General features: G+C 46.4%; 1 long non-coding RNA gene across 2 annotated transcripts in view; it reads right to left on the bottom strand.

The window, feature by feature from the left end:
• Positions 1-24,579, bottom strand: part of LOC137484785 (uncharacterized) — a 62,803-nt gene that overhangs the window by 2,824 nt on the left and 35,400 nt on the right. For both annotated transcript variants that reach the window (XR_011005032.1, XR_011005033.1), the window contains 2 exons: positions 2,160-2,316; positions 1,554-1,686 (listed from right to left, as the gene is read on the bottom strand). This is a non-coding gene — a long non-coding RNA (uncharacterized lncRNA). The remainder of the gene's footprint in view (positions 1-1,553; positions 1,687-2,159; positions 2,317-24,579) is intronic.

Below are 24,579 nucleotides of genomic sequence, written 5' to 3'. Positions count from 1 at the left end.
GGAAGCTTAGGAAAGGCTGAGGGCCTGGGCTGCTCCCTCCCAGAGCCCAGTCCCAGCCCTGACAGACACTTCTCCTTCCCACTGCTCCCCGTCCCTTCAAACCACACAACATCGTCATTGTTCAGATGGCAATTCACAGCAAAAGGTGACTGTCACATCCCTCAGCTGGAATTGGCTGCAGTTCAGATTTCAGAGCCCACAGAAAGGTTTTTTCACAGCAGCTTTTCTGCTGGGACCACACTGACAAGCTCCTACTTCTCTTGTGCCAGGCCCTAATAAAATCACCAGACACCCAGGAGCTCCTCCAGAGCAGCCCAAGGGACTACAAGGGCAGCAGAACAGATGCCCTGCAAATCCCAGGAATCCTGTGGTGTTTAGCAGGACTCTCAGCTCTGTTCCTGCCACTCAGCTGGACCAGCTCCAGGCACTCAGGGTTCACACTGGATTTACTCCAGATTAAATGACAGTGTAATAGTTGATGTATGTCTCTATACTTAGGTTTGAAACCCTACAATTAAAAGGCTACAGGGACACAGCAATTTCCTTGTGAATCAGACCTGTGGGCCCGTTAGAGCAGGATCCTTCCCATTACACTGCTGAGTGCAAGGGTGACAACACACTCCTCTCTTCTCTGCTATTTGGGAAATTGCTACTTTGAGAAGGATGAAAAAGAAAACCTGGACAGTCAGGAGTAAAGAAGAAACAAACTCTGCTCAGAGAAATGAGGAGCTCCCTCTGCAATCCTACTGCTGGAATGTTTGTAACCCACACATAGGTCAGCCTCTGAGTGTAACAGGACTGTTGGGATGAGGGAAAGAATGGAAGTTCCATTTGGTAGAACTTCATTCATTCATTAATTGTGTTTTGCTTTGGAAGAGATCCCTCAGAATCTCAATATTCCCTGCAGAATTTCCTCTGGACTCACTAAAATATATTGGAAAAGTCTAATACACAATTAAACATGAATGTAAAAGAAACAAAAAATCATTGGACAAGAAAAATAACTCCTCTATAAAACCCATGACTACTTCTCTGAAGAAGACATAAAGGAACTAAATCATTGTCATTTCCTTAACCATTTCCAACAGGAAATGGCATTTTCCAAGGAGAACCAGATTATCAAGTTATTTATGACTGATTCTATGTAGAACAGTTCCTAGAGTATCAATGTGAGCTGTGATAATTAGGACAAGTTTTAAAAAGAAACTATGTTGTTGTGAGGGAATTCAATGCTTGGACATGAATTATAAAGCCATATGATTCCCACCACTCTGTTTCCACCTTCAGCTTTCAAGATGTTGGCCAAGGACAATTACTATTTTATTGTCAGCCAAGGACTGAGCTTATTTCAGAGGAAACACATGTATCAACAGCATCTGTCATGAAATTTTATTTTTATTCTGTCTTGTTTAGCTGTTTTCTTTTAGAAAGTCATTTTGCAAAAGAAAATATATCCTTAGTTCATCAGCACAAAGATGACAAAACACTTAGGATATTTATCTTGTCTAGATGCCATTTAAACTTCTATAAATGTGACCAGAAATTATTCTTACCAGCTCAGGGGAATACTTTTTTGGGAAGATTTTCAGTGCTGAGAGCTTTTGCTTACATGAGAAATACTGTGCAGAAGTGCTTTCTCAAGGCACCACGATGATGCAGCTGCCAATGCCAGCCCCTCTGAGGAATCTGAGAAGGGAATGAACAAACATATCAGTGTTTGTGCTAGATGGGGAGCTCTGGGACAGCCAGAAAAGTGGTGCTGTGCTCCACAAATGCTTCTCCCACAGCTCTTCCCTGCCAGTGACAAGCTCTCCCTGGCCCACAGCAGCAGTGAATTGCTGTCCCTGCACTGGCTCAGCTTCCTGGCCAGAACACAGAGGTGTGAGGTACTTTGTGTCTCTCTCCAGCCCTCTCCCAGCCAGAAGCTCTCTGTGAGCACTCCCACCTGCTCCTCATGCCCAGACACAGATAATCCACACAGGAGCACACTTGTGATTCCAGCTCTCAGAGTGGGAGCTCTGCTGGACTCAGGCTTGTTGGTCCCAGAAATATTAACATATATAATTCCCACCTCCCCAGTACATTAGTTGTTACATTTTCCCAGTCCTTTTAGTCCTCTTCAAGCATTCCTTGTGGCTGAGACACTGCCAGGTGTTTACCTGAATGAACTCAGCTGGGCTATTCCGTGAAGGGTCCAGTGGAAGGACACGCTCCCGTACCGCTGGAAATGGCTTTCATACCTGACTGAAGGTTAGCAGGGTCCTTATCTCCACACTTCAAAGAGCCTCCTCCCATTTGACAGCTTGGTGTCTCCCCCTGCATGATGTGAAAATCTTATTCTCAACAGTTTGGAGCCTTTTGATCTTCATAAAAGCCAGGTCACAGAACATCCTATCCTGGCTGTCTTGAGGAATGCCATAAACCCGGAGCCGTTGCCACATCGGGCCTCAGGATCTCTAATCTCCCAGGATTTATGAGCTCACATTTTCTTTGAAGGGACACAGCCTACTTTAAAATCACAAATATCATTACACATGCCTGCAATTTACATCAATAAAGGAAGAATAAAATCCACAATCTACTAATTTTTCTCCCACCAGTCCAACTTCTTTAGTCATTTGCATTTATGCAGATGAGGGAATTTCCAGCCAGCTCCATTCTTTGGGCAGTGCTGCACATGCCAGTACCACAGATATTATACTGCAAACCTTGTGGGGGAGGATTTTAATCTAAATAGAGATAGTGCTTAATCTGGTGTCTTTAAAACAAATGCCTGAATCCATTTCTTTTAGTAATATTTTGTAAGGTTGTTAAAATGCAGACCATAAGCTTATGGATGATGTAAGAAACTTATATGAGAAAATTCTTATATTTAAGAGACTCAGAAGATCAAAAGCAGAATGAGAAGGATTTATTTCTACACACTATTACTGCATTTCTTTTATCTGTCTGTGTGTCAGGACTTCTGAAAGTGCTTGTCATCACCTTGTTATCTCGAGGCCTGATCTCCATCCAGAGCTCTGGAGGTGCAGAGGCCCCTCACAGCCTCCCTGGGGACATTGGGAGCCAACAGCAGCCCTGGCCTCACCTCAGCCTTGCCAGGTCTGGCCACAGCATCAGGCACATTGTCAGAGCTATCACCAGCCTTATCTGCCTGCATTTCCTAAAGTCAAGACACAGAGAAAAAGGTAACATATCCCCAGCTCAAGGCATTCCTGAGCTGAAGAATTCACATGGTGCATTGAAGGAATGTGCCACAGATATAAAATCAGCCTTACAAAATCTCCAACAAGAAATGGGTCTGTCACCAAAGTGGTATTTCTACTAATTCTAGAAGAACTAAAAAATATGCTCTTTTTCTTTCCCAGCTTTGTTAGCAGAATATTCCAGCGCAGGTAGAATAAAATAAAGAATTGTTTATGTAGTCCTGTTTTGATATGTGTGAAAGCAAGCAAATATCCCTCCTTTTCTGGCCCTGCCACCTGTGCAAGGCGTGAGATACTCAAGCCTTGCTCTTGTTTATTAGAAGAGGAAGATCAAGCTAGGCCTCCCTTCACCCTCAAAAGAGCAGAGAATCCTGAAAAATCATGGCATTTTTACTATGTCAGTCAAATACAACACAGATCTTCCTTTTACAAACTCTGTCATGGACTGCGTCCCCTCCTTCCTGCTCGATCAATCCTTGTACAGAGACAGTAGGGCTGATTGAATTTGTGGTGATGCTTCACATTTCATGGAGTATTCCCCATCCCTCATCCACAAAGTGACAACAAGCCAGCACATCCCAAGTCATGGGGCAAAAGATCTACTGGAATTACTTTGCATTACAAAATATGGGAGAAATATTTCTAGTATCATTAAATTTCTCATTTGTCCAGTGCATTTGTCCTGATCATAAAATCACATCAGGGAAAACAACAACAACAAGGAATCAAGACAAAAATCAAATAGGAAAGGGGGAAGAAAAGACTGGAAAAATTAACACTACCTAAGAATTAAAAGATGCCACATTTGACAGTTTCCTTTTCTTTCTCTTTGAAGGGGAGGTTGAGGCAAGGAAGGAAATTTTATACACAGTGCAAAAACAGATGGGGAAGGGAAATAAAAAACAAATCAAAGGAAAGGAAAAAATCACAGGGCCTATGGGATGATGACAGAAAAAAAACATACAAAGGGTGTTGTCCTCCCAGTTGCCAGAGACAAGAAGGCACCTGGTACAACCTTCATCGATGAAGGCTGGGATCTGTGTCACCAGGAGACATCTCCCGAGGTCTGAGCCCTGATTGATGACTTTCAGATAGCCAGCTGTGACATAATTCACTGGGCAGCAAGACTGAGGTCAATACACGTTTAAGTAAAAAGGTTTTTCGTAAGCTTGTGGGGTCAATCAGGAAAAGCTGTCGTTGGAGGGGAGACGGGAGAACGGATGGGCTGGCAGGGGGAGAAGTGACCAAGCACTCAATTCCCGTTAAGTAACTGAGACCATTTTATTGCTGACCAGCAGGAGTCCAGCAGCAAAGCACATCCTGGAGCACGGGAGCCAAAAGGATTTACCCCTTTGGAAACAAATACTGCACCAAGTCTCCTGGCCCTTCCTCCCCATTCCCTGTAAGCAAATTTCTCCCAAATCCAGCCAGGACCCAGATTCACTGAGAGAATTGGGATTGTTCAGCCTGGAGAAGAGAAGGCTCTGATGAGACCTTAGAGCCCCTTCCAGTGGCTAAAGGGGCTCCAGGAGAGATGGAGAGGGACTTGGGACAACAGATGGAGTGACCTCATCCCGTTTCATGGGCAGGGACACCTTCCACTATCCCAGGCTGCTCCAAGCCCCAACCAGCCTGGCCTTGGACACTGCCAGGGATCCAGGGGCAGCCACCGCTTCTCTGAGCACCCTGTGTACCTTCTGTACCTTTACAGTATAGAAGTGACCTTTTTTTCTATACTTTCAGGGTTCAAGGCTGTGTGCAGGACTTTGGGATGTCAAGAGCTTCCTCCAAAACCCCTCTTGCTGCCTACATTCAGAGAAGCTTCCGTTTCTGTTCCAGGTAGCTGGGTCATTTCTGCAACAAATTAGTGTGGAAGCAGCACTATTAAAAAACCATTTGGCATACTAAATAAAAATATCATCCATTTCAGACCTGAGTTCTCCTGAGAAACAGGAATGGGTTGTTGGTTCAGCCTCTGCTTTGAATAACTGAAATGTAAAGCAGCATATGGGAGTTTATGAGCATTCGCTTTCAGCGTGGGACTCTGGAATCCAAGTCTTGTAAATCCAAGATTGGAGATCAGATACTGCTATCACCAGCTCTGGGCACTGCCTTTACAGGGCATTTAGGCCAGGCTTGAGAACCTCAGCTGCAAGGTGCACACAGGCTGCAAGTATTTTCCTCATTATTATTGCAGAGGCCGTAAGTGGCAGAGGCAGCTCATGTTTGCTCCCTGTTTCTAACTTGCGGGAAAGCTCGTTACTGGTGGGGCATCCTTGAAACAGCAACCAAGAGCATTAACTTTTAATATTTAATGCATTCTTCAGGCTCTGGGAGAGCAATGTGAGAAATATCCCGTAAAAATCTATTAGTGTTAATAAAATACCACCCAACAGGTTGTCCATTATCAGCAATTAAAGTTTTCAAAGCAGGTCAGATAACTCCCTGGAATGATTTGTGTGGCCTCTACATCCGTTCTTCTTCTTCTTCCATTTTTTTTTCTTTAATAAACTTTCTCAACTCTTTTTTCCCCCCTCCCTCCCACAGCCCAGCCTGAGTCCTAACCAGTGAATTATGGCACTAATGAGGTGTTTATACTCTCTGCCCATCAATCACAGATGTGTGTGAGTGAAAGCGCCAGCCGATAGTCGGGAAGTGCTGCAGCCTTTGCTGCAGCCAAAGGAATATTAGACTCCAGCTAGATAAATCCCCTGCTCTCTTCCTTTGTTGCTGTTAGCCCCAGGGCAGGAGCAAGCACACTCCATCTGATTTTCCACCCAGCATCTAAACGGGGACATCCTTGCAGCTCATGTGTGTAACCTCTGTCCTCTCATTTGTCTCACTTCACTCCTTACCCACAGCAATGCATCCCTGGAATGTGATATCCCTAACAAGCGAAGGAGCAGCTAACACAGGGTGCCATCAAACAAGGCAGGAGCTGCCCCAGCCCTCCTCTTTCAATGTTTTTCTCGGCTTTTCCTTACCTATGAGCCTCCAGAACACACATGGAGGAACCCTGAAGGACCAGCACCGAGACCATATACTTCCTTCATTTCTTAAAAGAAAACAAAAAAACCCAAAAATCAGACTTGGATTTTTAACACTGAGGCTTTGGCTTTCTTCCTGCTAATGAATTCATTTGAAAAGAAAATCAAAATGAAATCTAAATGAATAAACACCCATGTTTATGGAGACCTCAAAGAGCTTTACACCTACACAAACCCAGTCATTAAATGAGGTCTCTGTGGTCTCCATTTAGCATAAACTGGCAGACAGTGGGCCAAATTCAGTTGTAATGTTCACAAAGAACTCCTCAAGGTACATTTACTGCAGCCTCATGGTTCTCGGGGAAAAGACAAAAGCTCCTGGCTGGTGACCCTAGCAGCCTGAACAACAATGGCAAGTCTCCTGTGGGATCTTTAAGAAAGAGGGTTAGGAGCAAAGAGGAGCCATGGCTGGAGAGGCTAAAATCCTAAAAAAGCAGCTGCTTCTCTTCTAGTTTAAGAGCAGGAGCCTTGGCAACTCAAGCACCCCCCTCATGGTGTCCAAAGCCTGCCTGAGGGTGGTGGTGGTTTCACCTGACCTCAGCACATACTGGGGTGGAGCAGGCAGCTTTTCCTCATCCTGTTGAACTATTAGTATGTAGGGCTTCTGTATTTTTTTTAAAGAAAACTATGTTTTTACTTGAATGTGGTTGATCTCTGCGGTGCTTTTTGGAGCAGCATCCCGCCTTTACAAAAACAGTGAGCAGCCATCCCACCTTCCCTCCATTCCCACCATATTGATCTCATCTCCCTCTCGCAGGATCCTGTTCTATTTGCTCCTCTCTTCTGGTTTATGCTCTGCTCCTGTGAGCAAAGCTCTCTTTGTGTCCTGCTGCCACATGCTCAGGTGCCCACCAAAGGCAGGTCTGTCCTCTTGGGCTGCTCCCCCCTCACCACACTGTCCTTGGGACAACGGCAGCATCCTCTGGGACAGGGTCATGCCCAGGGCAGAGATTTCTGTGCCCATCCACCTTTTTTGTAAGGAAATCACAGGTCTTTGTGCCAATTCCTATCTAATGAAAAAATCACATTCTCCTTAGTTACTTTTCAAGAAAACCCTCCCAGTTATCCATGGACCCCCCAGCCTCCCAAGTAGAAAAACTTGATGGCATTTTCCAGTAGAAATAAAAGCCTTTTGTGAGCCAAACTATTGGGTCAGATCCTGATGGGAACCTGTCCCAGACTCTAGAGGGACAGACAGGCTCATTTCACCTTCTGGCAACACTGTTAAGTGACATCAAGAACATCACCCTGGGCCACAGTGCTTTTGGTACTCCAGAAAATGCCTCTGGAGGTTGCTGGGCTGTCTCGACCTCCCACTTTGTCTGGAGAGAGATCTGGATTTCTTGGTAGGAAGAGGGATGGGAAGGGGAGAGAGAGACAAACAGGCACTAGGTTTGTGGCGAGCAGTGGGGAGGGAGGACTTGGCAGCTCTTTGGAGCAGAGCAGGAAGTTTTAATCCTTGGAGCTGGCTGAGTAACCTTCGTGGTGACCTCCCATAATAGGTGCCAGTGTTCTCACACGGGGGGAAACAGTGGGAGAGGAAGAAACAGAAGCTGAGAGGAGTTGGCACAAACAAGCCCTGCAACACAGGGATGATGGGACACCATCCTAGGAGGGGACAGCAGACTCACTGCCCTGAGCATCTCCTAGATTCCATTTCTGCTCTTAGGGGTTGTGTTTCTATTTGTGCACCAAAACAAGTGGTTGGGCTTTCTCAAGAGCTTGGCACGTTGAGAAAATGTGGCTTTGAGTGTCCCAGGGGCTCCATGCAGATCACGGGGTAGGTGTGCTGTGCTGTCTCAGTCCTGAATCATCCCACTGGTGACATGGCCAGGACATGCTACGGCTCTCTGACTCACATGCCCAGGATTCCTTCCTGTGGAAAGCAGAGCGTGGGAGGGGAGGACACAGAAGGGGTGCACAACCACATCTCACAGCTGGGAAGGTCCTTGACACGAGAGTTGGGAAATGCTGAATATCCCACAGTTCAGCTAAAACCCCAGGGAGCTGCTGGGTGAGAATTTCCCTAAGAATTCAAGTTCTTATAGATTTTATCCTGACATCCCAGGCAACTACAGGACAGGGATTCCCCACTCCACCATGGCCATGAATGAGGTAGTCTCTGTGCATTCACTTCGTGTGTCCTGTTGCTAGAACTGACAACTCAAAATATAACTTGTCACTGAAATATTTTAGTTATCTCTTGTCCCCGCTTTGTCCTGTGCACAGATTAATAATTATTGTTAAATTTATACAAATACTTTAGCAGGGCTTAGCGAATAATTTCCTTCCATCACAGAAACTTCCTCCAAGGAGAAATAGAGTAACCACTTAGCAACACAACAACTTCTACAGAGAAATATACAGGTGCTGATGATGCCCATGAATGTTCTGAGACCATTTGTGCAAGCATATGAGAAAGATAGCCAAGAAGTTCCTCTCACTGTCCCCAGTACCCCTCTACCTTGCAGCAGGATGAGCAGAGCAGGACGTTCCTCCACACACACCCCAGAGCCTGGGAACAAGGGGAAGAGTGTGGGCAGCACATTGGTTTATGGGTAGGAATTCCATGTTTGGGACAATGCTTGGAGTCAGCTGAAAATCATTAAGTTTGGTCACTTGTGTGCTTTTGAAATCCATGTCCTAGCCAGGAGTGACTCATGTGGGGAACACACAAGGATCCAACACGCACAGGGACCCACACAACACAGCTGAGAGAGGTGTGAAACTAAGGAAAATTCCTCCTTAAGGACACCCTGAAGTATGTCACACGTGGCACTGGCACTGCTACATCCTACATCATTTCTCCTTGCACCATAGCCAGGATGGCAAAATGCACCCTCCAAAGTCAACACAGGCTTTTTGGACAATGCCCAGAATCTGTGTGCTGGGCTGCCTCCAGCAAGGGAAGGCAGGCAGGACCACATCACAGCCAGAGGCTGGATTGCACAGGAGTGGATAAGCTTGGAGCCAGCCTGGGCAAGCTGGAGTGAAAGCATTGATCGAACCCTGCCAATACAGGTGCTGGGAGCCCCGCTGGATTTCCTCTGCCTGCTGGTTTGGACTGTATAGGGAAATTAGAGCCAGAATGGGAGCAGGGAGAAGAGAATGAGGAGGAAATCACACCCCATAATTTTAAGCCTCTTAAAGGTAGGGATTCATTCCAAACTAATTGTTTAAATTCACTTTATATTCAATGAGAAAGAAAGTCCTTGACAGAATGGAATTTCTCTCAAATTAGGTGGGATATGAGTTCCTTGTTACTGTTCTCCATTAACAAGAAGGGAAATTTAGACAATTAATTTAGTCTGGATACTGTGTTTAAGAAGACTAAAATTAGGTGAGATGAATCCTACCCTAAATGTCCTATCCAGGTGTGTGTGGCACATGTCTGACAAAGTCCGGCTTTACTCCCTCATGCCCTGACACAGCATCTGCTGTTTTCACCACCTCTTCTCCCATTGATCATCACCTAACCCCCAGAGAAATCCAGGCAGCTCCTGCCACCAGGGTGCCAGAAAGTGGCAAATTCTAACTGGCACCAAAAAAGGCATGAATTTGGGGAATACTTTGATGAGAGGTGACTGGCATCACACTTAGCTCAAACTTCTTGAGCCAATCACATGGGGGGACAACCTCTCTGGAAACTGCCTATTTGTCCTGTTTCTAAGCTGCATTAATTAGGGGGATCTGGATTTCTCCCAGATTGCTGAGCTCTCTTCCAGCTTCCTTTCATAACAGCCACAAGAGCTGGAGCCCATGAACTTTTTCTCTCCTTCACCTCCCCTTGCTCTCCCCTCCCCCAGCACACAAAGCCTCGTGCTGAGCCGAGCTCAGCCATTCCGGGATGGAAAATGAAGGCAGCTGCCAACACACAGAGCTGCCATCAGTCCCCGAGTGCAAAGGAGGTGCAATCCACCTCCTCTGTGCCAGGTTACACCAACTCCACAATCCATGACATCCCTGGCCTCACTCAACAGCTCCAAGCAAACTGCACAGGCTTGAGCTGATACAACTAGTTTGCCTCAGCCCTGGAAAAGGAGAAGCCATGAAAAGCTACACTGAATCCTGCCTCTTCCAAATCCTCACAGCTTCCTTCTTTCCTCCTTCCTTCATTTTTTTTCTGTAATTATTTCTCGCCTTTTTTTTCCCCTTCTTTCCCTAATAACAGGGGAAAAAACCCAAGAGAGAAAACACAGGCAGCCAAAAGCTCATTAACATACTTGACCTTTCTGAAGAAAATTAATTCCAAATTCGCACATACCGGCTGTGTTGCTTGGTTTTGTCAAAACGGTGGCATCATTAGAGAGGAGACGAGATGGCTCAAGGGGACGGGGTGTCTGCCACCTCAATGGAACTTGTGCCGAGTTACTGAGTGCTGGCACAAATAAAGCAATGACATGGGCCATTCTGTCAGCTTTTCACATGAAATTAATCTTCGTTTCGTTGGCTGTGTAAATTTTTATCACCATGGAGTGCGGGGTGATGAATATACCAAAGCATCCTGACAGCTATGGCCTGAAAACTCGAGATTGTCTCAGCATCTTAACCGCAGTGGTGCTGGAACAATCCCCCTTCCCCGGCGCCGTCTCCGTGCGTGTGCGCGCGCGTGTGCGTGCGCTCCTGTCGGGATGTGTGAGCCATTCCCTGACACTCTCTCTCCACTCCAGTGTGCTGTGGCCTGGGAAACGCTTGAGGTTTGGATTTCCTGGCTTGAGGGCAATGGCAAACAAATTACTGCTTCTCTCTCACTCTCTGAGTCCCAGTCCAAAAGGCAGTTTGGGTCCCGGCATGCTTTGCCGAGGCTGGCAGGGTTTCCTAACTGATGAGCAACAAGAGCAGCTCTGCCTTCTCTCGTGCCTCTGGAGCTTGATGTTGCTGCTGTTTTTAAGGTGTATGTCATGTTGCAGTCCAGGTAGGGACATGACATTGTTTGCAGCCAGCAGGGATGTGAGAATAACACACACCTCTGCAGTGCCACACGCACCTTTCTGCCCCAGACAGCTCCGACAGGAACACGAGCATTCACCAACAGCTGCACGCACACAGACGTGTGAGCAGCCTCAGCTCTCCCAGATTTTCCCCCTGCCAACAGCAGCATAACCCATCCTCACCCTACACCAGGATCCACAGCACAAACAGCAACCTGGGAACCTGCAGACGTCCCCAGGGCCACAGTTTATTCTGTGCTCTGTATCTGAGACAGATGAGAGGCTTGCAATTTAAGTTCCTATAGAGCAGCAACACAAATTTCCTACGGATGCTTGTCTCCAAAGCAGTCTGGCTTCTGCTGGCCAGACCCAAACCCACAGGGGCTGGCTGAGAAAAGTGACCAGGCCCCTGGCCATTATCACTCATGTGGCACTTGCTAGTCAAGGGCATTGACTGCTCTTTTCAGAGCAGCAGAGGGCTCAGCCAAACCCAATCACCCCCCTGAACTCAAACTGTCACTCAGAGGCAACGTGCTCAGTGGGAATTGTGTTGCTTACACTCTTGGCATCAGCAGGAAAATCTAGATTTGCCCCCTGAAAGTAAAGCATGCATCACTCCCCAGATTAGAGTGTTCATTCCAAAATGCGCTTGTGTGACTGTTTGGTCACACTGCACAATGCCAGAGGTGTATCCTGACACAGATGTACACAACCTGCAACCCTAGCCATCAACATGGACAGTATTTTCAGCCCGGAGAACAGAAGACTCTGGGAAGACCTTCTAGCCTCTTCCAGTACCAAATGGGCCACCAAGAGAGTTGGAGAGGGACTTGGGACAATGGATGGAGTGATAGCACAAGGGGGATTGGCTTTCCACTGCCAGAGAGCAGGGTTAGATGGGATATTGGGAAGGAATTGTTCCCTGTGAGGGTGGGGAGGCCCTGTCATAGAGAAGCTGTGGCTGCCCCTCGAGGTGTCCAAAGCCAGGCTGCACGGGGCTTGGAGCAACCTGGGATAGTGGATGGTGTCCGTGCCAATAAAGTTGGAACAAATGAGCTTTAAGGTCCCTTCCAATCAAAATCATTCCACAATTCTGAAAAAATATACTCTTTCCCTTTGGCTCATGGCTTGCAAGGTAATAGGTAGGCAGGAATCTCTACAGAGCCTGAAGTTATTCCCCAAATTAAGTACTGCAAGATCTTAAACCTGTGATTTAGGCAGTTATGGATGTGACCAGTGTAGACACTGGCCACTGGAAGAAGAGGAAATTTCAAATGGTGGAATCCCTCCAAATAAAGGAAAGGTAAAATGTTCAGTGGATCTTCAAGGCCAAAAAAAAGGAGGAAAGATGAAACACATGTAGGAAGTCCGGTAGTTCATCTGATCCATCCTGTTCTCCCAAAGCTGGATCAACTACTGTGATCTCCTGAAGAGAGTCATGGAACTGCTTGAGATCTCAGATCCATTAAATCTGAGCCCAGACTGGTAAGAAGCAAAGTTCAGTGTCTAATTTTCTTATTTACTAATTTGTTATCAGTCCAATTCCAGCCAGGAGCACCTGACAGGCACCTGGCATCAAGGAAAGCTCACAGCAAACTCACCTGTACCAGCAGGTCAAGGGACACAATTATCCCTCTGTGAGTCGTTAGACCCCAGCTGGTCCATACCCAGGTGTGAGCTCACAAGTACAAGTAAAATGCTGATAAACCTCAACATCTCCAAGAGGGAGGCACCAAGAGGATGGTCAGGGGTCTGGGGCACAGACCCATGGAGATACCCTGAGGGAAGGGAGTTTGTCCACTCTGTTCAGGTTTTAGGGACGGCTACAGCAGCCTTCTTGATACCATGGCAGGTATAGGGAAACACACCCAGGCTCTTTGCTCAGGTGTTGTGGCAGGGGAGTGAAAGACAAATTAAAGGTCAAAAGAGAGGATAAGCATTGAAAGAGTAAAGGTTCCCTCTGAACATAAGGAAAAAACCTGGGCTATCACATCTCTGCCTCAGGAGGTTTTAAACATCTGACTGGACACAGCCCTGAGCAACCTTTTCTGAATTCAGGGCAAGCCTGCCTGGGACAGTGGCTGGACTAATATCAGAACGAGGACAAACCCGACACAGGGAAATTATGATCTCTGGCTCCAGATCAGAAGGCTTTGGAATGCTGAACATTTGCTTTATTAAAACTATACTATATTACATTAATATACTATTTAAAGAGATACTATACTATTCTACATACTTACTTTCCAACTTACTATATCTAACAAACTCACTCCTGACTCTCTCCTGAGAGTCCAAGCCACAGCTGGATCCGACTGGTCATTGAACCCAAACAACCTTCACCAGAATCCAATCAAGTAATCACCTCTAGGTAAACAATCTCCAAACCACATTCCACACGGGGAAAACATAGGAGCAGAGATAAAGATTGTTTTCTCTTCTTCTCTCTGTGCTTCTCCAACAAAAGTCCTGAGAGGGAGAGAATGTGAATGCCACAGACTGCAGAGGTCACTTCAGGCTCCATTTACTCAACGCTCCCGCCAACTTCTGCAACACTTTGGCAGGGTGTGTAAATGTTCCTGTGTCCACAGATCCCAGGGGAGAAGGCCCAGGCCCCCTGGGACACTGCTGCAGGTTGGCGTCTGCAGGGAGCAATGTTCGCACGCACCCAGAGAATTCCTGGCTCTACATTTGTGCGGGAGGACAACAAAGGGAAGGCATTTCTGTATCTGTGAGTGTTTGTACCCACACATCACTGAAATGCTGCATGAGGGAACATGTGCCTGTGAACACATGGGATTCAGGAGCAGCAGGGTCTGTTTCCAGCTGCATGGAGTCTGTAGAAGAGATCCCAGGGGAAAGCTGCACTAACATGAGCATCCTTCTCCCTCTTGCCAGCCCTTTGTGGCTTGTTGAAGTAATGTAGTTTCTGAGGGGGGAAGTCTTATATCTTGAGACAAACCACATACCTCCAGGGTGTGCATCCAGCCTGGAAGAGAGTGGAAGTGAGACAAGAGAACAGTCCAAGTCTCTCTGAGGTGTCATTGTGCGCACACGGAATGCAATGACTCGGCCCCATCGGAAGCGATGGGGTGAGAAGAGAGAGCGAGCTTCCTTGAGAGGGCTTCAGAAATAGAAATAGGACAATCCAAACACGCTTCCACTTGAAGTCATTCTCCATGTACATTCCCAAAGCATCAGGGATCCTCTAATGTGATTGTAGTTGGAAAAGGTGTTCAAACCCATGCATACAGAGGAACGGGAGGCACAGTAGTGAAGTGTGGTGTCAGAATGCACATGTAAAATAACATTTGGCATCAAGTGCTCTTAGCCTAAATATTCACCAAAAGAGGTTCTGGTTAATCTCTTTGCTTTAACAACCCTCTTGCCAATCTGGGTAGGAGCAGAGAAGCAGCACTCCCAAATTCCACAGAGATGAATCACTGGGTAACCTGGGGGAACCTGGTCATGCTGGAGTGAAGGGGAATTGAAACAGATTGTCAAGGAGCAGCAAGGCACACGGTGGGAGGAGGGATGGAAGCGTGTCCTGACTGCAGTCTGCAACCTGAGAGGGAAAAAATCCTATCCAAAACCTTCAGTTCCAGACACTGTTTGTCAGAGGAATTTGAATTTCAGCTCTGCCTTGACTGAGGCTGCTCCCAAGTGAGGAGCTTTGCCAGGTGCTCTGGGGGCCCTGGCTGAAGTTCACCTGCTGGAGCCCTGGGAGCTGCATACCCAGACCATTCTATCCCACAAGATCGGTGAGGAGGAATTCGTAAGCAGGTGATCAGAATAAATGATTTACCAGGGCACTAAAAGATCAAGGCAGTTGTTTCTAAAAGATCTCAGAGCATCTAAAGCCTAAAGTGTTACAGTGCTTTCAGGTCTGCCCCCAGGCTGTCAGCCTGGCTCCAGCTTCTTGGAATAAGTAATTGCCCCACTCCCCATCAGCCAAAAAGCAGAAAACTATTCCAAAAGCTCCTTGCACACTCCCCCAAGGACAGAGGCATGTGATAAGTATCTGCTTCTCCAGAATACTGAGCCATAAGAAGTATAAAGTTTCTAATTCATATTTTAAATGAAATTCTCTTTTGTGGTTCCAGTAGTATGAAAAGAATAAGAAAAAGAAAGGCTTTGAAAAATGCCTTCTCAGTATCAACTCCAAGTGTCACTCCAGGTTTCACTGCAATTCAGTAGAAGGTCATAAATCCCAGACCATGGAGGAGCAGCTGAGAGAGCTGGGAAAGGGGCTCAGCCTGGAGAAAAGGAGGCTCAGGGGGGACCTTCTGGCTCTGCACAACTCCTGACAGGAGGGGACAGCCGGGGGGGTTGGGGTCTGCTCCCGGGGAACAGGGACAGGAGGAGAGGGAACAGCCTCAAGTTGTTCCAGAGGAGGTTCGGGTTGGATATTGAGAAAAATTTCTTCCTTGAACGGGTGGTCAGAGACTGAACAGTCTGATCAGGGCAGTGGTGGAATCACCATCCATGGAAGTGTTCAAAAAACACATGGAGGTGGCACCTGGGGACATGGGTTAGTGGTAGGCCTGCAGTGGTTGGACATGATGAGCTCAGTGGGCTTTTCCAGCCTGGATGATTCTATGATTCAACCCATGGCTGTTTCTTTGTTAGTGCAGCTGTAACACCAAAACCCTCCTGTTTCCCCTAAAGAAGGTGAACCTTTGGGCTGTGGGAGTGTAACCATGGCCATGCCACCACATCAACAGCTGTGTGGTTTGACTCTCTTTCAACCACTGTGAACACCTTCCAACACTGCAAGCCCCACCAAGCTGGAAATGGGATGCTCCTGAGAATGTTTTGGGCAAAGGGGAGCAAACTTGGTATGTCAGGATTTGGAATGCCACTTCTAAAATTGAAGCCATTTACGGTCAGGGTGGAAATGGCTGTTTCTGATCACAGAAAGGTTGGATCTCACTCATAAATCCATGTGGGCAGTCACTAGAGGGGGCCAAAAAACCATCTCAGAACAACAGGGGCTGGAAAACCAATGCTGAGGCCAAGGACTTGGCTTTTACTCTCTGAGTAGTCCAGTTAGAGGAGTAAGACAGGCCCCAGAGCCTCTGCTTACAACGGGTGCCATTTACTCCAGGTGTAGTTCCATTGAAATGAATGGACATCTTCAAGAGGAAGAGTTACCAGTCCCATGAGTAAATGTGACACAATTTGGTCTTTAAATAGCACTACCCTTTTGATGACCTTCCACAACCATAAAATTAAGCCTAGAAAGACCTCAAGGGCAAAATCAAACTGAATTTGTCAAAATGTGTCAGAAAGAACGCAGTGTGTAGCCAACCTAAGTTGAAAATGTTTCCATACAGGAGAAAGTTGGAGGTCATGGAGGAAAAACAAGGATGACAGAAGCCATTGGAAGCCCATGGTTATGTGGGATTTATAACATGCAGGCTTCTCATTGCTCCCTCAGCCTCCAATAAATCTCTTGGGTTTGTTTCAGGAGCACTGAAAAGCTCCAGTCTGGCACAGGATCTTGGCACACCCAGAGCATGCAGGTCAAAGCACACAAAGGTGGAGGAGTTAACAAGTGCCCCAGTGAAGAGTGGCCATGCCAGGAAAAGGGATGAGCTTTCAGAAAGCCACATTAGTGCTGATGGGAAGTGGCCACGAAGACGCACTGCAGGATCCTGCCAGTATCCAATTACAGAGAGAGCATCTCCCTGTTAACTCTGCTGGGCACCACCTCAGCAGCCCTGGCAGTGCCTCCTCCTGCCCCTGCTCACCCCCTGAGTGCACAGCCACGGGCTGTGCTGAAGGAGCACGACCCTTGAAATCAGCTCTCTTGGCAAGATGATGCCAAACCAGCAATTTCCTCAGATAATTTTATTTTCTGACCAATAGCATAGACTCCAAAGCAAATAGGATCATACAATAGAAGAGAATCACAGAATCTCCTGAGTGGGAAGGGATCACCCAGTCCAACCCCTGGCCCTGCACAGATACCCCAAGAATCCCACCTGTGCCAAGGGCGTTGTCCAAATGCTCTGGAGCTCTGGCAGCCTTGGGGCTGTACCTGGTGGCCCCCAGCCCCCTGACTGATCACACAGAGATGTCACCAGGCTCACTGCAAGGAAGCAGTGACTGTCTGGCTACATTCAAGTCCATGAGGGCTTTTGCCATCAACTTTTTTCACCCTTTTGTCCAGGGATTTCCCTAGAGAACTTCTAAGGGCCTTCTGAAAGGTGACCAATAAAATCAAGTCTCCTACAAGGAAACACAAGTTTCCTGATGGAGACTCCACAGACAATATTTAGGAATCCACATGGTGGAAAACTGCTCTCTATTTACAGAGAGCTCTGAAATAGCTTCTGTAAAGGCCTGTCTTGTGCTAGGCAGGAAAAGGCTCCGTGCTCTCCTGCTGGGCAACCCTTGGGTCCAGCCCTTCCTTTGCATCTTACCCTCACTGCAAGGCTGTGCCATAAAAAAGTCTGATCTGGTATGAAAAGCTGTCAGTGATGAGAAAGGTAAGATTTGCTTTTCAATTCTTTTCTCCTCAACTGTCATTAAAAATGATTCACGATAAAGCCAAAGTCTACACAACTACATGATTAGAACTGAGACCTACCATAAATTAAAAGGCGTTTCTTTCTGTTCTTCCCTGGCTGGGCTGTATCAGGTTACTAGAACAGAATAAATGCAGGAATCCAGAGACAGCCCAGCCTGGTGACCAAAACTCAACTGCTACTAAAGCTAAGTGATATCTCAAGAAACACATGTTGGTTCTGTTGCTTAAAACAATGAATCCTTGTAGAAAATCATAAAGTTTGAGGTAAAAAAAAAAAAAGTTACCTTGTAAAATGACATTTCCCATAAGAAGCAGACTGTCAGGGCACTATACCACGTGCTGGGGTACTTCTCTAGGGCTGCTCAGCTGAGGAAATGAGAAAAAAGAGCTGAGAACTGCAAGCATTCCCAAGGTGTTGAAAGAGGATGGACAGAGAAGGCTTTTACTTATTTTTTTCCCATGGAGAAAAATGAATGAATTAAGAAAGTGGGGAGGAATAAAGGAGAAAGGAGAGGAGAGAAATTTAAGTGTCTTGCCTTTTTCTTAAAATCAAAAAACAGAGAGGTTTTAGTTAAAGCTTTGATTTTACTTTTTTGAGAAAGAAGAAAGAGAAAAAAGGAAAGAAATCCAGAAAATCTGAGGCTTGAATGGAAATTTAAGATATGGAAAACAAAACCATCTCATAAATATCCCTTCAGTAAGAAACAATAAATAATAATTATGTTATAATAAGGTTTTATTATGATACTACATCCCAGCCCTATGTTTATTCCAATGCCAACTGCATATCCACGACCATCTGGCATTAAAGATGTTGGTAAATGTATTTTGCCAAAAAGAAGGAACTTCATGTACTATCAAGGAACATTATGCCCCATCACCACTAAAACCCAGGATCTTACCAGGCCTTTTAAGGCAAGAGACACAAGGTCACATGGCAAAAAGAATTAAGACAGTGCAGATAAGTCTCCTCTTTCTGTTGCCTACACTAAAACTGAACACACACCTTAATTGTAGGAAGTTCTGAACCATTTGCTTCAAGTGTCCTCAATCCTTTTTTTTCTAACTGAACTGGAGAAGGAAAAAAAAAAAAAAACCAAAAACCATAAAGACCTAAACAAAATAAAACTGTGCAGGAAAGATAGTTTTGCTTTCCATCTCTACTGAGTAGTTGGGAGTTTTTCCTAAAAATCTCTCTGCATGAAATCAATGCTACAAGTCTGTCATGGCTGGTGAGATCCACATCCCAGTTTTCCAGAGACTACATGTGATATCCAGTAGCAGTTAATGTATTTTTCCCCCCTGCGGCTGTGTCTGGACTTGTCCCCCAGGTTCCCCTCTCGAGGCTGGTGCTCATTCCTGTCCTCTGGGTGCTCAGTGTTGCTGGTTCCCTCTGCATCATCCTCCCTGATGGAATGGCTGTTGCCATAGAAACCACTACAGTAACATCACAATTTCCACCAAGATGCTTCAGCAATTTACTTTGGTGATTAAACTGCAGCCATTTATTGCACAGAATAAATAACAGGGCAGTGGTGAATAATGGGGCTACGACTCCATCGATGGGTCCCGGTGACATCATAAACCACAAGAACCAAGCTCGAGTCATCACAGCTCCCGAGATGGAATTATAAGCTCCATCATTCAAATTGAGCTCTTTAAAGACATTTGATCTAACTTATGGAGCCAAGAAAACGAAAGGAAGAGAGGCAGAGACAGACCGTGAGGCTCTCAGGCCAACCACGGACTGTCCTGGTCAAGAGTGGGGACAGACAGACTGCCGGGCAGCAGCACAGCCAGGTACACACTGAGGGTGGGACAGACAGACTGCCAGGCAGCAGCACAGCCAGGTACACACTGAGGGTGGGACAGACAGACTGCCAGGCAGCAGCACAGCCAGGTACACACTGAGAACGGGACAGACAGACTGCCAGGCAGCAGCACAGCCAGGTACACACTGAGAACGGGACAGACAGACTGCCAGGCAGCAGCACAGCCAGGTACACACTGAGAGTGGGACAGACAGACTGCCAGGCAGCAGCACAGCCAGGTACACACTGAGAGTGGGACAGACAGACTGCCAGGCAGCAGCACAGCCAGGTACACACTGAGAACGGGACAGACAGACTGCCAGGCAGCAGCACAGCCAGGTACACACTGAGGGTGGGACAGACAGACTGCCAGGCAGCAGCACAGCCAGGTACACACTGAGAACGGGACAGACAGACTGCCAGGCAGCAGCACAGCCAGGTACACACTGAGGGTGGGACAGACAGACTGCCAGGCAGCAGCACAGCCAGGTACACACTGAGAACGGGACAGACAGACTGCCAGGCAGCAGCACAGCCAGGTACACACTGAGGGTGGGACAGACAGACTGCCAGGCAGCAGCACAGCCAGGTACACACTGAGAACGGGACAGACAGACTGCCAGGCAGCAGCACAGCCAGGTACACACTGAGAACGGGACAGACAGACTGCCAGGCAGCAGCACACCAGGGAGCTGTCTGGCTCTGGGATGGTGTTCAGCATCGATGCTGCCCGTGGGGTCTCAGCCAGCCGGGCTCAGAACCTCCTGCCAGGAGCAGCTGTGTTCCCAACCAGGAGCCCTGGCAGCACTGCCACTGCAAGCCGTGCAGGGAAGACTAAACAGTCTAAATGAAGAACAGGCTTCATTTTCCCTGCTAGCTCCTTTTTGTTCTCATGGAGTGTGATCACCTCTCTCCTGAGCTCTGAGCAGGCTCAGGTTTAGGAGCAGTCTCTCCTCCAAGCACTGGAGCAGCACAGTGGCTCTGCATCCCAATGGGATCAACCAAAGAGCTTTTTTTAGTGCAGACCAAGATAATTTGCTGGCCAAGACATTTCTCTAGGACCAGGTCCTGAGCAAGCTGTGAAGTGCTGACATAGATTGAAAGGAGCTGAGGCTCTAGCTTCAAGCCCTCTGTGCTGGGACAGCCCACACCTGCAGCAAGGGCCATGGAGCTTGAATAACATTGATTGCTTTGGACATTCTGGCCCATTAGATGTCATTTAAAAATACTGAAGTATCAGAGAACAGAAAGATCTATAAGATTAGTGATAGCAGATGGAACTCCTCACTCATAAAAGTTGTTTGTTTGACTTTAGTGCTTACTCAAAGTTGCATTTAGCAACTAGCAAATGTGAGGCTTTTTTTTTTTTTATCCTGTTCTTCTGAGAGCTTCACGCAGCCAGCTCTTTGTTTCTTGATGCATTTGATAACATAGAAGATGCAAACAAGTCATTCCAGGATCACTTTCTTCCTTGAGCTCTTCAGATTGCAAAAATAATTCCCAGGTAGGAAACTGCAATAGAAATCCCAAACCAGTATTAGACTGGGATGACCCAAACAGGGAGCTCTGCCCAGCTAGAGCTCCCTCTCATCTCCATTTCTCAAAAGGAACTTCAGGATCAAGTCAGACTCAGTCTTCCTCTAGTGATTTCACTTTCAATATATATACTTAATGGTAGCATTTTAGAAATCACTCATCACTGCCCTAAAATGTGATGCTATTTGAGGTCAGTGTTGTATTTTCCATTGGGGACAGTTTGACCAATGTTGAGTACTCTAAAATTTCCACCCCTACACACATATATGGAGACAGAGGAAGACAGACTGTAGGATGATACATGTATCTTAATGTACTAGACAGAGACAAAACCCACATTTTTAATAGCTTTCTCTATTGATTTCAGAACTATTTATCATGTAACTGCAATAACACACATTTGCAGACTTTAAAAACTCAAGTGCTGCTTCAAGAACGCTGGGCTTGACTCCAACCTCACTGTAAAATGGTAACATCTCCAATGAAGATAATTACCCCCATGTCCATGGTTTTGGAAATGGGAAATTTTGCCTCACTGTACTTAATTTTTAACCTTTTTTCAGGCAGGAAGGCGTGTGGAGATGCAGTTTAGATCTGTTCATGCCTTTTGCAAGTTGGTCCGAAAAGAACTTTGGAGCTGTTTGTGCTCATCTCAGATCTGAATTTACTCCTCCTCCTGTACTGAACTCTCTCTATTGCTGCCACACATGCTCACTCCTTTCAGGTTTAGTCTCTCCTGCTCACCCTTCACCCTGTATTTTGTATTGCTACAAAAGGAACGATTCAGCTCAGATGAACTGAAGATTATCATGAGCAAACTCCCATTTTGCTGCAGAACCCACCTGAGGGTGGTGGAACTCCTCTCTGTCACTCTCTCCAGTAGCACAAATGTCACACTCGGGTACTCAAGCTGATCTGGAACACTGGCTGCTGGCTCCCATTCCCTGTAAGTTTATTTTCCAAAGGATGGGCTCTTTACCTATATTGTCTCAGAGAACAGACAGGGGTACATAAAAAAGTGCACAGCAGCAGGAAGATGACTTGCTATGGTTAATTAGTAATTTACTAATTGCATATTCTTGCAACCAACCAGGATCTACACTTTACCAAAGTAAACTATTACATACAGAAAAAAGAGAAAAGTGTAAAGAGAATGAATGGAAGAGAGTATTCCAGACTCCAGGATCCCTGGATTGGGCAAGATCCTACAAACACCATGGAAAGGGTAATTTTCCTAATGCTATAAATGAGAGAATGATAATGACAAGATTTCCAGCAGGCATCTCCTCTTTATGTAAGAAAAAAATGGTCATATATACGAGGTGAGACTGTTTTCTTCTGCCATCACAGGCTCTGGGGCCACTTCTAAAGGGATCACAACTGATAGCAGAAAACAAAGCAAAAAGCAGAACCACAACCCTGGAATTCAGGACAGCAGTCTTTGGCCTTTTCAAGGATCTACTCTGAGGAATTGCATGGGATACAGAGCTGGAGAAAAGAAAGGCCCAGAAATGCTGGTGGATTTGCACCCCTTTGAAAGCACTGTGTGTTCTATTGCTGGGGTGCTTCCACAGAGAAGGATGCAGGATTTGGGAGATGTGAATCACCTTTTCCTGAGTTCACACAGAAACAGACAAAAGCCAAGAAAGGCCCTGATTAGACACTCCCAAGGTAGTCTCATCTCCCGGTGTGTGCATGTTGTGCTTGTGGAATGCCAAGGGAAGCTGGAGGAACTAAAACACTAAAAGCCCTTTAAAACACAGGGTCCATTGTCTCCCGTGGCCAAATTTGCTTTAATCAGGCACTGGCTCCATTTCACCTCTGGAACATGAGCTCCCAGATCTGCAAGGCACACTGAACCAGTGAGTAGGCACAGCAGGAGGGGAAATAACCAAAGCTAAACTTCACCTGGCCTGAGATTACTCTTTCCCTTTAGTCTCTTTGCCCAGGTGATGAGATGCTCTCACCCAGCCAGAAGCAAAAGAACAGAAGTAGAAAAATCAAATGCTACCAGGAGGAAGAGGGAGCAATGTAAACTGCCTGTTGTTTGTGCATGCTCCCCCCCTTAGCCCCCCCCCCTTCTTTAATTTCAATTTGCAAAGACAGTGAAATGGAAAATGTGCCTCTAATTATTACCCCTCTGTTCTTCCTAAAAGCCTCTCTCTGAACTTTTAAGTCTCCTCAAGTTTCAGGTCCTCTTTTTCTCCCTCTCTCCTTCTCTCTTTCTCTCTCCCCCTTTTTTATTTAAACTAATCTAAAAAAAGCTATAAAAAGCCTCTGACACTATAAATTCCCTTGTAAACCCTGGTTTTATAGGTTTAATTGCCTCATTTTACTGCCTTGCATGCTTTGTTCCTTCAGTATTTTAGAGAGCTGCCCCAGTATTTAGTACAAGCAGGCAACTTGGGGAAAGAGAGACCAGCTCGGAGCCCTGGACTAGAATTTGGCTGTGGTCAGAGCTCTGGCACGGTCAGCACCCTACAGAGACTGAGGCTAGAAGTGGCTCCACTCAGGCTCTCACGTGTGGGATGCTGACCCAGACAAAAACAGAGGAAAAAAAAAAAACCTCAGCACTGGGGAGTTCAAGTCCCCCTTGATGGGATAAAATCAGGCTCACAGGCCTGGAGGGAATGAGAAAACCCACACAAAGAATCTCTCACAGGGGAAGGAGTGCTGGGGAGGATTCTTCTTTTTCAGGAATAGATTCTTCCTTGAGCATCAGCAAAGCACAGTGCAAGAATCCCAAAGATTCCCAAGCAAGCAGCAAGGGCTCTCTGTGGTAGGTGCTGTACAAACATGGAAAAACAAGTGAGATCCCAGTCCGGGGAGCTCCTCATACAAATAATTATCCTCTTCAAATAAAGGCAGGGGGCTGAATATGAAAATCCTACCAAGATTCCTCCTGGATCCTTCATAAGCTCTCAGTCACACACTTTTGATCCCAAAGCCTTAATGCCCAAGCAATCAGCAAAATCCACTTTTGCTTCAGACATAATTTCCTAATTATGCCACTATCTGCTGAAAGGCTTCCACAGATCTTAACCAGACACTGTGGCTGTGCCTCACCCTGAGGGGTGCAAGAGGAGAAAAGACACACAGGGACTTCATATGGGGAGCTAAAAGGAGTCTCTGATTTTATTTCAGGGTTAGAACTGCCAAATGGACTTGGAAAAACAGCCCACAATCACAGGGCAAGATTTTTTCTCATTAAAGAACATACACAACGTGTTTCTGTGCAGGTATTGCCTCCACAGCCATCCTCACCAATGGCATGGAAGTTTCACTCCCTGTCTTGAGCCTTGGATCCAAGACCCTGATGTCCAGCAAAATGGAACAGCACAGACTCTGCAACCTTTCACCAAAAGGCTGGGGTGCTTTTCCCCTCACTGTTTCCAGAATCCATTTTCTCCCAGAGAACATGAAATGACACCCTTGGTTCCATCCGAGTCTAGAGATTTTTTTGCCTATCACATCCAGATGATGTGTTAGGAAGAAGAGACTCTGCAGGATTTT

Source organism: Anomalospiza imberbis, chromosome 18, assembly GCF_031753505.1.
Source record: "Anomalospiza imberbis isolate Cuckoo-Finch-1a 21T00152 chromosome 18, ASM3175350v1, whole genome shotgun sequence".
NCBI lineage: Eukaryota > Metazoa > Chordata > Aves > Passeriformes > Viduidae > Anomalospiza > Anomalospiza imberbis.
The sequence above is the reverse complement of the archived record's forward strand: the minus strand, read 5'-3'. Positions and strand labels throughout refer to the sequence as shown.